We start from the raw sequence: 13,294 nt of genomic DNA, 5'->3' as shown, positions 1-13,294 counted from the left end.
TCTTCACCCCCTCCCCCCCCCCCTTCCTGAATCTCTTCCCTCTGTTCTCTCATTTCTCCATCCATCCATGTCCCTGCTAACCTCTCCATCATGTCACCGGTCTATTCTTTCTTTCCTCTCTCTCTCTCTCTCCCTCTCCTTGCCCGCTGCCTGGGCTGCTGATGTCTGCAGTAGCTTGTGGAGCGCAGCCAAGAACTTCCTTAAATCAAAACCCATTTCTAATGAAACAAACACACAGACACACGCACGTGTGTGAGCTGGGATGTGTGCCAGGTATACACACCGTCACACACACACACGTTTAGAACATACATGCACACACATATGTTCACACAAACATTGATTCATGCAGCTTTTTGTAATTGGAATTGCAAATAAATTCATGAAAATAATGAACAAAAGTTATAAAATATGAAGTCACACTGCAACCACTCATGCTTAATGATGCCTTCCGGTGAAACGTGCCCTATTTTAACTTGCCTCTTTTAGCAATGCCAAGAAAACTCCAGTAAAGGCCTCTACTTTTACTCTTTTTGTGCTTGGGGTTATTTATTTCTATCAGGTTGTATCTCCCCTTGAGGGAGTCTTTTGCAAAGAAAATCCGATTACACAAAATATCTTTATTCCCAAATCTAAATCACTCAACAGTGAATAAAGTCTAACTCTGGTTACATCTCTGTCTCCAAATATAGACAGCATGTCGCGACACATTGTTCAGTGAAAGAGCCTCATACCGGAGGGATTCAACTCGACTCCTGTGTTCTCATCGAATCTGAAAACTGTCCAGGTTGTTGGCTCCGGCTTCAATACTCTACGCAGAAGACAGCCCATCTGCTCCATATTACATTTTTTTTTACTCAGAAGTTCTCTCTCCTCAGAGACCCTAAAATCTGTGATACCTGACCCATATTTTCAAATATAACCAAAGCCGAAATAAAAACACATTTTTAGCTCCAAAGACAAACACTGCAGACAGCTATGTGCAGCGTCTCGCCATTTTTGTGTCTTTTCATGAGCCGACTCCTTTTTCGACTCATTTCATTTTCCTCTATAACTTTGAAACTCTCGGAGACATTAAATGCAGGACGTACTTGTGTGCTTGGTCAGAGGAATGTATTAAGTTTAAAAAAGTTTAATCACAGCTGCGCTTCTTCAAGAGTGACCTAAGGATCACATTTCGCAGGGGCGACATGACCTGGCACAACCCTCTCTGCAGTTTCTCCACCTCCATTTCCTCCTCCTCCTCCTGCTTGTTTGGCTGCGGTGGCCGCCAGAAAACTCTCAGCGCTGCCAGTAATCCTTTGCGATGGCTGACAGCACAGCAGGCACTATATCTCAGGATGGGATTGACGTTTTATAGGCCTACTGTGGGCTGCTCTCAGCCTAAGGGAGGGAGGAGCACAAGCGAGGGGCCTAAGTATAAATCAAGTCTGAAATGCAGCTTCTGCAGAGCGGCGTGTACAGAGGAGACTGTTTGTGGTCTGCTTTGCTTCCAAAAAACACCAAATGTTTCCCAGGGAAGGAGTGTGGAACTAAAAGCGTTCTGTTCGAGCTGCTTACAATTCACTCTTTCCCCGTGCCTTGCAACAGTGTTCTTAAAGGGACAGTTTGGTCTTTTTGAAGTGGTGTTGTATGAGGTACTTCAATGCTAAGTGTATTAGCCGCAGGAGATGTCAGTCAGCGTGCCAGAATAAAGGCTAGGCCACACCGGTGCAGACGGGGCGGTTGTAGAACTCGATTTAGCTCATTTTAAAGAAGAATCGACCTAAAAAAAAAGCAATGACAATGCAAGTGTGCACTATAGTTAGAGATGGGACCGATCCGATTTTATATCTGATCTTTTGAAGTAATTTACGTATCGGATATCGGACTGACGGCGCCGATCCTTGTCACTGATCAAGAAATACAATTGGGCACTTGTTCTGATCTCGCACGGCCTCTCTTTGAAGATGTTCAGACTGAACTGCAAGAAGTGCCCACAAAAATCGTCTCCATGACGACGTTCAGACGAGAAGGAACAGCTCCTTCCGTGTGATCAAAAGTACAATTCTTACACTTCAGTTTAAAACTTTTAATTTGATAAAACCGGACAGCTGCTGCTGCTGCTTCCTGTTTGTATTGTGAAGCCAGCACAATGCAATGCTGGCTGGTTCAACTACAGCTTTGTGTATCCTCACACATAAAACCAACAACAACAACAATAGTAATCCCAGATAAAGGACATTCAGTGTACTGCTCTTTACTGTACAAGCACAACAAAATACTGTTGGAGCAAACCTGTCGATGCCTAAATATAGGTAAATAAAGAAAAATATACAAATACTAAACTTGCACTCACATATGGTCACACAAACATTGATTCATGCAGCTTTTTATAATTGGAATTGCAAATAAATTCATGAAAATAATGAACAAAAGTTATAAAATATGAAGTCACACTGCAACCACTCAAACTTAATGATGCCAATGTACTATTTAAAAAAAAATAAAAACAATAAAATATACAATAAGGTTAGCAAAGTGACAGCTGCTGAGTTTATACTGGTGGGACTTAAACTGACTTGATCCAAACCTGACATTGACTGAAACCCGGATAAGTGTGTTTGTTTCCTCCTCCTAATCATTTAATCCTCCTTAAAATAAAACTGTCTTTTTTATCCACTTTCGATAAGCTGCTGGTAAAACTCTGCACCAGAATACATGAAAGAGAGAGAGAGAGAGAGAGAGAGAGAGAGAGCAGGCACGCTGAGCTGAGCAACACTCCAGTTACTCCCAGAGGAAACAGTTTCTACCTCTCTGTTTGCATGAAAAAGAAAAGAGTTCTCACAGTTAGGGAACCCAGCAGTGGAAACAACACGCTGAAAAGGAGGTCACGCAGACAGGTTCACTACTCGAGGTGATAAACGACGTTACAGTGGAGTAATTTGTGGTCGCCTGAATTATATTCTGCACCTGCATGCAAGCGCTATCACGTCTAAGCACGCCTCCTGAAGAAGACGCTGACGCTCAAGCGGAGGGCAAATTGTTGACACAGCAGTTACAGACCATAATTATGTGACATCGACGTCGAATGTTTGCTGTACTTCAGATGATTCCATGGTGTTGGTTATTTCACCGGAAATGATTCTCTCAGGGAAAAGGCGTTTAAGTCTGCAAGGGGATTCTGCAGGAAAAATTCTAAATGCATTCAGGAGATAGGATGTGCATGCAGTTTTTTTTGCCTGTATTGGATAGGACTGTCGAATAGAGTAGGAAACAGGGGAGAGAGAGTTGGGAATGGCTCCGTACATGGGGCATGACCTAACCACGACCTAGTGACATCACAAACTTTATCAGCAACTTTTTCAAGTACACTTGCTTCAGATTTCCCGTTCTCATATGATCATTTACAGGCAAAAGGACTTTTGATAAAGTGTGTCCAAACAGAGAAGAGTGGGGCCAGTTTGCTTCAATGGCATGCGGCAGAGGAGCCACAGGTCGGATTCAATCCCTGGCCATAGCCTCCTTGGGGCACTTGAACCCCCCATAAAGTATTTTAATTTTGGGTGGAGGGTGATTCTTTACGCAATATTTGTTCTTTTGGAGAGTTGTAAACTTTTCCTTTTTCATTGTTTTTTATTGCTCTGCTTCTCTCTCTCTCTCTGTCTGCAGACGTTGATGCTTTATTCTACAAATCGTGGTCCATGCTGTGACTCAGACGCTGCTGTGTGCTTGGCTCGCTCCATGTGTGTGTGTGTGTGTGTGTGTGTGTGTGTGTGTGTCATGCTGTTTGAGACGGAGAGAGAGAGAGAGAGAGATAATTGGAGAGTAGGCGAGCGAGAGAGAGAAAGAGAGAGAGACATTAAGTGATAGAAGTCTCCCTCTCCTCTTAATTCTCGATCCAACCTTGCTTCAGCACTTACGATCTTATGCAATGCCACCCACTGAGGACCCATCAGTGCCTCCTACACACACACGTAAACACACACATTCAGCCCACACACAAGGAGTGGCCTTCAGCATCTTTGTTCTGAGTGGGAGAGGAGTGACATCATGTTGTCCACCTGTGCATGTGTTCAAAACAAACACCGTGGCGTAAGAAAGGTCGTGCTGTGATTCAGGGATGTGGATCCATGACGGTGCAACAGCTACTTTCTAACCAGTTACCAAAGTGACTGATTAACACGCCTTCATCATAAAGGAGGGTGCACTGAAGTACCTTTGAAAACATGCCTTGTAAATTTGTCTGGTTCATTTATTTATTTAGTTTTGAAAACAAAAGACAACAAAGACAAATGCATTAACAGCGTGAAACAAAATACATACATTTTCTCGTTTATAATTTAAAAAAGGCCAAAACCAAGCGACAACCTCCAGTGTCCAAAAATGAAGCAAATGATGAAGTGCAAAAAAAACTGCAGTTCTTCAAGTGTCCACTTGACGCTTCCTGCAAAAGCCCCAGGACTCCCATTAACACTGAAGTTAAAATGGCTGTTTTTACATCAGAAATTAACATGTTAACAGCGGTATTTATACTTTTCCACCTTTTCAAACAGTCCCCTGTGGTCTAAATGAAACATCTGTGCTGTGGTCAGAAATATAACATGAATCAAGCACCAGAAGAGGTTTGTGACCCTGTATAAACCAGCTCTCTCAGAATGCTCCGTTTTGGTGTGTGTGTCTCTTTAAATGCAATGACCCCCCCTGAGTTTTCCCAGTAGACATCACTCCTCTGTAACGAGAATAAAAATGGCGGACATGCGCAAAAGTTTTGCTCTAGGCTGGGGTGGAGATACCAGGGGGTATTTTTTTTTTTTTTTACCAGAATCCCACTGTGATGTCACAAGGAGAGCACATTTGAAACGGAGCATTTTTCTCTGTGTTGTAAGACTTATGCAGACCACAAACAAAGGACTGGATGGGTTTATTTCACATTTTGTGGGTCAGTAGACACTCAGGTTACCCAAATATATGTTCACAAACACTGTGAAAGTTGATTTTTCACAATATGTCCCCTTTAAAGGATTGGCATAACAAGGTACGGGAACTTTATATAATTTGTGATCTGCATCCTGCAGGTTTTCATGTCACAGTAAAATGATTTTGTCCATATAAAACTTCCAAATGGAGGTTCTCTTGATAGCATTTTCACACTCCAATGTGACTGGATATATAAGAAGCAGTCTACTGTAGAAGCCCTCTTAATCTCATGCCACATAGAAGAGTTAAAAATCATCTTTGTGAGTAATACAAAATATAAACGTAGGTAAGGAAAATAATGCAAAACATAAAAGCATAATGCAGTGTGTGTTTCAGTGCCTAATATTGATAGGCTTCAAATGATTAAAAAAGCAATAATCTTTAGGATATGACAAATATTGAAAAAAGCACCGAAGGCACAAAGGGACAATCTATAAAACTGAACTATGTGACCACAAACAAGCAAACAAACAACACATCCTCACAGCTCTGCTTTCAAAGTACACACACAGGCACATGCTAGCTGTAGCTGCATCAAACTCTTCTTTACAACATGTAACATGTTTGTTGTTTTAGTCTCAGTGCTGCCGTTGGCTTCCAGAGCTTTATGTTCATCGGATCATAATGATCGGTGAAAGTGGTGATGTGTGTGTGTGTGTGGGAGAAAAGACCCCGCGGCACAATGCCATGACGGAGTGCAACACTGTATGAAATGTATCTGACAGCTACGCTAACACAACATGCTTTCCATGCATGAGGAACATATACACACATCGACATGATGATATGAACTGTGTGTGTGTGTGTGTGTGTGTGTGTGTGTGTGTGTGTGTGTGTGTGTGTGTGTGTGTACGCCACACGTGTGTGCTAAAGTGCTAATGGTCACTTTAAGTTAATGATGAGGTGAGAAGTGATTGGTTCCTCCAGAGCTCCATATGTGTCAGTGTTTAGTGCCAGGAGCAGAGGAGTTTGCGTCACCACACACAATCACACACACACACACACACACACACACACACACACACACACACACACAGTGATTAAGTCTACCATTATTTCCGATGCATCCTCTTCCCAAACTGGATTCCACAGCGAGCCGACAGCCTCTGACTCCTTCTCTCATTCTATTTGTGTCACACAAGTGTTCAGCATGTGGCAAACGATGCAGCTGTAGTAAATAGCTAAAAAATAATTAATTGATTTTCTTGGGGAGCTGATGAACGAGGTGAAATAGGCAGAAAATGGAAATATTGTCAACATGTTTGAAGAAACCAATTAAACTGTCTTCTTTCCTTTTTATTTTATTTTAGATCAGTTAAAGTCAGGGTTGGTAATTTCCTCAAGATATACTTTTTAAGATTTTGGTTGAAATTGTCTTTAGGTCCTGACAGACATTAATAACTCATGTGCTCTGAAAAAAGGAACAAAGAAAATCTGTCATCTGTATCAGTTGTAAGAATGTAAAAACTTGGACCAATGTCTGCCACGAGGTACCAATCTGATGAACCAATCAGACGCCTCCCTGTCTCCCTGCTCGTTCTCTACCCACTGTGTGCTCTAGCCTAGACTGAAAGCGCGTCACCGACGACAGAGTTTATACTGTGAGTTTACTTAGCGCTGAATGAAGTGAGGGGCGTGGCTTTTGAGGGAGCACAGAGGGGAGGGGGGGTGGGTGCAGACAGAGCACTGAGGGAATGCTACTTTCAAAATCATGCTAGTTTTAGAAAATTAAACAACCCTGCCTTTAACCATAAAAACAGGAAAGTTAGGGTGAGCAAACAGTTTCCTTTCCTAAGATACAGACCCAACTTACATAATACACCTGTCAACTTCTATCCTGGTAATCGTCTACAGACTGAAATAGGAAGCAGGAATCTCGATCATAACCATCAAGTCTTGCCTCATTAGAGCCTCTCTGTGCAGCTCTGTCGGTTGACAGTCGCGTGGTACATTCCCCAGATCGTTGCATACAATTAGGCCACATTTTTTGCGAGGGCACTCGGGGGGAGGCTGAGGGGAGGACACTATCACATATTTTGTTCTGATTCAAGCTGCAAAGAAGATATGTTTCACGGCCTGTTACTTTCATCATCATAAAGAGCCAATTGAAGGGACAGACTGTGTCAGTATTCACAGGAAGAGAAGGAAAAAGTAGATGAGTCATTTTTTTGTAGTGGAGGGCAGCCAAAACATCTGTTTCAATGTGGCAGTGAACTTTAAGAACAGCTGCAGGCGAAAGGAACAAAACGTGTAAAAACAGCTGTGATAATTGGCTCTAAGTGTGTGGAGGAGACCGAGTAGAAAAAGGAGAAAGTCAAGATGATTTCATTCAGAAGCATTCATTTAGCATTTACCTCTCATGTTGAATTAAAAAAATGAAATGGTGACACTCGTGCTTTCGTGTTTTTCCGTATATTTATTTTATTTCAATCTCGACTCCTTGATGAAGAACTAAAGGCCTAATCAGTTCCCCAAAGATTCATGTATCTGTGGAAAGCTGAAACGCACGTTAAGGTTACGCACGGTGTTAATCAGTGCAAACTCCGAGCCGTGGAAAGTGACACTCAAGGAAAAACGGTGATGTAAAATAAACAGACACGAGGTTAAACCGTCCATGACACTCTTTGACAAAAACAAATACCTAAAACTGTCAGGCTAACACACACACACACACACACACACACACACACACACACACACACATACACACACACACACACACAACTATTAGCCTTCGTATGATATTCATATAAAGACACCAGCTATTCACAATTAAAAACAGCAGCAGCTGACCAAAGTGCTGTAAAATGCATCAAAGAAGCAGTTTACAGGGGATTACAACATGTACAAAAAACACAAAATAAAATACGATAGAATAAATAGGAGAGATAATGAAAGCAATAACTGGAATCTGACAGAACCGTCTATTCAGGACGAGAGGACTCAAATGCTAAAATATAAAAATATGTCTTTAGAAGGACATGAACCTTTTCTTGCCAGGCTGTAAACATGTTTATTGCTGCGGTTAAAATTGGTATTTTAATGTATGGGGAGCTCATGGGACTTGCGGGTCACTTCCACATTGGCTTCTGTTGTTTGTTTTTTTTTTAACTCTGGTTGTTGCTGCGTGGCTACTATACAGATTCAACTTTGACCTGCATGCCCAGTCTAGCTAATGGCCAATGTTGTTTAGAAACTACCAATACTGGGTCTGTTTTGGGGCGCCGGCGGCCTGGTGGTTTGGGTGCACGCCCCATGTGCAGAGGCTATGGTTCTCGAGGCGGGCGGCCCTGGTTCTGCTCCAACCTGTGGCTCCTTTCCCATGTGTCGTTCCCCCACTCGCTCTGTCCCTGATCCCTGACTCTGTCCACTGTTCTGTCTCTATAATGGAGGCATAAAAAAAGTTTTAGTTTTCTTACTTTATGAGCCCTCTATACTTTCACTACGCTTGTTTTTTTAAAGAATGGTCACTGGTGGCTCCTCAGTCAGAGATCCACTACAAAACGGTACATCTGAGTCAAAAGGAATTTCTTTTTTTTTGGCTTAAAAATGAACTCACATTTATCATCTTTATCATCTTAAGCAAATGTCTGTGTTTACAGCAGCAGTGTAGGAGAAAGTGAAACGGGGCAGTGTGTGTGTTCAGGCCTGCACGTGAGAGTCCCAGGCAGCCCTAATTAGTGGGATGGTTAAAATTCCAGAGTCCTGAGTCAAACCGTGCTGCTCCAGCTGTGGAGTTATTTCCTGGTGATGTCCAAACGGGTTTGCATCAACGAGAGAGGCCCGATAATCTCAAAAACCTCTTATCTGCCTTAATCGGTTACAACCCTTTCCTTAGAAGCCGTTACATTCTTTAGTTTAGTCAGACAGTCGAGGACACAACAGTGCATCTCTTTGCAACACTTTCTGTTTTCTCTGAAGTTTCCTAGATCTTCTTCAAGGACACAAAACTGACAACGCAGCATTCATTCATGATTTCTGCGCTGCACCACAGCCAGTGAATGCTACAGAGATGTCTCCATCGCTCCGTGTTTTTGACCTCCAGTCCCGCTCTTCCATAAAAGAGAGAGCAAGCTGTGGTTGCCAACAATCCCATCCTCACACGTTAAGACGGACAGGGTGAGAAAAGCTTTAGCTGTAAAAATAAAACTGTTTTTCCACATAAGAAGTAAATGCATTAAGTATAAATCTCATGACTTGAAGTTTAAAGTTATTAGCTGCATGGCAAGTTGACTTGGGGTTCCTTTCTTTTATATGACTTCAAAGCATCCGGATGTATAAATCAAGAAAATCCAGACTGACTGTAAGACGATAGAAAGAACATTTTTGTCAGCAACACAGACTTTGTAGTCGTGACATCATCAATGGTTAAAATGGATTGAGATGTTGTAGAAAGAACATTTCATATGCATATGTTCTCAGGAAAGACTGTCTCTCTGTGTTTCTGCATCCTCTCAACGCAGAGGGAGTCAAAATGATGCACAAACATATTCTTGTGTATATGGATACATACTATTTGTATCTGCATGATTTTCTTTTCCAGACTATTTCCCAGCATGCAATAGGATTTCTGCTCTCTACAAAACACTCAGAGAAAACAAAGGATTTCTCTTTGTTGCAATAGTCTCCCCCTTGTCTTTTTAACACACACACACACGTGTATACACTAAGAAGTGATGAAAAGCAGATATCCCCTTCCCATACCTCCCCCTCTACTCTGGACTCCCTCACCATCACCACCAGTGCAACCACAGATCTGCAGATTTCACATCACTGATGAACCTCTGCTCGACAAGGTGAGGCGGATTCATGTCGCTTGGACATTGCTGAAAGCGGCCGCATTCCTAGTGGGGAGGTGATGTGTTATATTTGCAGACTCAGTGCCGTTTTTTAATGTTCAAATGATGTCTCTTTCTATTCCAGAAATAGCAACGCAATCCCTCAAGAACAGCCGTTTCCCAGAAGGTGTAGGAACATTTCAAACAGCACCTGCCAAACTCATTATTTCCCATTTTTCTCATTCGAGTGATCACAACTAACTCAGGACTAACGGCCAGATGTCAGATGAATCTTTTTTTTTTTTTTAACCTGTTCATGGAGAGCACGTAAACCTAGACACACCTTAAGCAAAGCCAGAGTTAATTTGCAGGTATGGAGGTGTTGTTAAAGGCTTTCTGTCGAGCCAAAGAACGTCACCCTGAGATGTTGCAGGGGGGGAGGGAAGCCGAGGCCGAGGCCTGTGTGTTTGTTCATGATTTACTTGTGCAGATAAGGGCGGTTTTAAAGGGCTGGGTGTGTGACTGTCAGCCGGGACTATCTACAGTGTACAAGGTAAACTAGACAACTCCCACTTTGCATCACAAACACTGCATACAGTTTACTCTGCGTCTGTGTGTGTTTGGCCGTGTTGACACGGGAACGTAGGGCACGTATTAATAAGATATGCACCACACATGCAATGGATCTATTGACATACAAAATCTTAAAAGTACAAATGTAACGAAAAAAAAATCCTCTATTAGATTACTACAGATTTCTTTACATGCATATGTTAAACCTTTGTTCCACTTTTTTTAGAATTAGCACCGTGGATAGCTGCAGGGCCATGTGAGAGTGAGAATACATATTTGAATGACTGTAAACTGTTTGTTCTCTCTGCCTTACGAGCAGCAGCTCATGTGTTCTGAACGGGCGTGTGAGCAACTGTTTAAAGCAACTGTGTCAGTGCTCTCGATATTCAGCTGTGAGACCGGTCAACAAATGTTCTTCTTTCTCACTGATGAGCGCTGCAGGCCAGACGTAGCAGAAGTCTAATTCCTCAAAGTTGTTGAACACTTACTCTTAAAGGGAAGTAAACCCCCAAAATTAAGCAAAGAGAAGAGGGGGGGGGGGGATCAGAAACACAAAACTTCAACAGATATGTTCGTCCATGATGGGCTGAGATAATCTGTTCCCTCCCCTGTTGGATACAGATAAGGTGTGGTGAAGTTCTGAGGAAAGCAGGACCCCTTCTAGCTTATCGTTGCTCAATCAGCTCAAGCGTGCTTCCAGAAATAGATACGGGGGTGAGGGGGGGGTTGGACTAAAGCGGGGGTACTGAAAAGCTATTAACTGTTTTTCTGCTGAGGAGGGTGACATTACCATACGGCCTGTCGCCTGGTGGGGACCACAAGCTGCGCTGAGCTCCACCTGTTCTTATGACAGGCAAAAGGGGGGACCGGGGGGGGGGGGGGGGCTTGCTTGGCACCAGATTAGCATCCCTAGCAGTGCTGGCAGTGTTTCACTCTCCCTGTCACTTTGCTCCATCCTCTTGTCTTTCCATCAGGTTTCTGTCTCTTTGTCTTTTCTGTTCTCTCTCTTAGACTTGAGTCACTTGGTTTTCTCACCGTCAGGCTGGCTGTGACTTAGATTAGAGTTACTTTGACACCCCCAGGGGACGACATGACCTCGATTTTAAAATCTAAACGTGACATATATTCATGTCCCAAATAAAGCAACCAAAAAAAAATCAACCTGATCACGTATGCATGATGATTTTACATCGTGTTCGGCAAAGTCCTCAACGTGCAGCTCTCTCTAGCACAGGGCTCAGCGACATGGACCAAAACTCATATCTTGATATTGATTAGCGGAATGTCGACACTCGATATATAACGATATGTATTTTATAATCAGTAAAAACACATGGAAAATAAAGTACCTGTTTGTGAATTTAAAAAGTAATATTATAAAATAAAAACTTTCCTTAAATACAATAAAAGAGAGAGAGAGAGGAGGAGCAGGGTTAAGAGGGACAGACAGTCAGTCATCATCAGTGAGATGAGAAAAAGGTGACCTGGCACCTCTGTAACGTTATTTTAATGCAACATAAACTATATCGATATTAACGATATTGTCTTACCCTATATCTTGTTTGAAAATATATCGATATATCTTAAAAACTCGATATATTGCACAGCCCTACTCTAGCAGCATTTGTTTTTTCGCCATGTGGAGTTTGTAATCCTGCTTGCTACCGGTGTGTTACTTGATCTCTCAGCCGACAGTAAGTCAACATTCATCTAGAGTCACGCTGCCCACCATTACTGGTCACTTGTCTTTTATCAAACCAGCAAACAAGTTTTACTTCAAACAGTCGCTAACAGTGTACCTGTGTTTTTCTTTTTCAGTTCAGATTCAGTTTAAGAAAATATATAAGGGGGCGCTGGTGGCGCAGTGGTTAGTGCGCGCGCCCCATGCATGGAGGCCGGCGTCTCAAGCGGGCGGCCCGGCAGATTTGTTTCATGTGGGCATGATATTCATTCATTGATTGTAATTTGGACAGCCTATCCAGATATTTATTGTTTTGCTTTTTGAGTAAGGGGGCAGGCAAAAACAAGATTTATTCTTCTCCCTGCTCCTTTCCGTACATGGGATAAATTGTGAATTGTTTTTTTCTTTTTCTGTTGTGTTTTTTTAAAAAGCACCATAAAGTTTCCGGTCACAACGTCCAACATCATGAAGCGTATCTATCAGACCTCGTATACAATAATAACGACCTCACTTTAATGATTAGTATGAATGTGTTAAAGATGATTACTGGAGGTTAGCGTAGGCTTCACACTTCTTGTTATTTTCAAACGACTCTGTCCTTTTGATTCATTCCCTCACATTAAAAAACAACTCTGGATGAAGCGAGAGTTGACAGCCATGACTACCTCTCTCACACCGGCTTAAAGGCTGACAATCTTTTTCCTTTCAATACACACACGAGAAAACAATCAACAGAGATAATAAGCAGAACTATCAGGAGTGAAATAAAAACAATAAAAAAATTATTAATGATCCGTCAAAATAATCCGTTCCCCCTCCCGGGTTGTTCTACACGCACACAAGAAGAAAAACACTCCCACCAGACTCTGTTACACTCACAGTATATCAGAGACTGAGATAATACACCCCCCCCCCTCCTCTTACAAACACACACAGGCTGAACTTTACACAGCCTACACCGAGCCCCAAGTGTATCAGGGGACGCGCAGACAGACAAGCGATGATGAGCCGGGGCCCCAGGGGGAGACCGGGATATGCCAGCAGGGTCAGGGTGATTTTTAAGTCAGTGCCTGTGCTGGCATGAGAGAGTCCAACATCCTCTCATCACGATCAACCGCAAGCGACACCGCAGAGGTCATCGTTTCATCACTTCAAAACCGGGCATGAAGAAGAAATACTCAGCTCTACCCTGATGCAGCGGGGGGGGGGGGGGGGGGGGAGCTTTGACTTCCAAAGCTAGGATTCCAAATTTGACTCAAATCCTCCACCTTTCTTATTTTTTTCTGAATTTAAATGTTTAAAT

The 13,294-nt window shown here is 42.6% G+C and overlaps 1 protein-coding gene and 1 long non-coding RNA gene across 3 annotated transcripts in view; one reads left to right on the top strand and one right to left on the bottom strand.

The window, feature by feature from the left end:
- Window positions 1-13,294, top strand: part of LOC132954521 (interferon-induced protein 44-like) — a 158,302-nt gene that overhangs the window by 50,745 nt on the left and 94,263 nt on the right. The window lies entirely within an intron of this gene.
- The window catches only part of LOC132954531 (uncharacterized), an 80,663-nt gene that overhangs the window by 51,823 nt on the left and 15,546 nt on the right, over window positions 1-13,294 (bottom strand). The window lies entirely within an intron of this gene.

Source organism: Labrus mixtus, chromosome 20 (genome assembly GCF_963584025.1).
Source record: "Labrus mixtus chromosome 20, fLabMix1.1, whole genome shotgun sequence".
NCBI classification, from domain to species: domain Eukaryota; kingdom Metazoa; phylum Chordata; class Actinopteri; order Labriformes; family Labridae; genus Labrus; species Labrus mixtus.
Note: the sequence above shows the minus strand (reverse complement) of the source record. Positions and strands in the feature narration are given on the sequence as shown.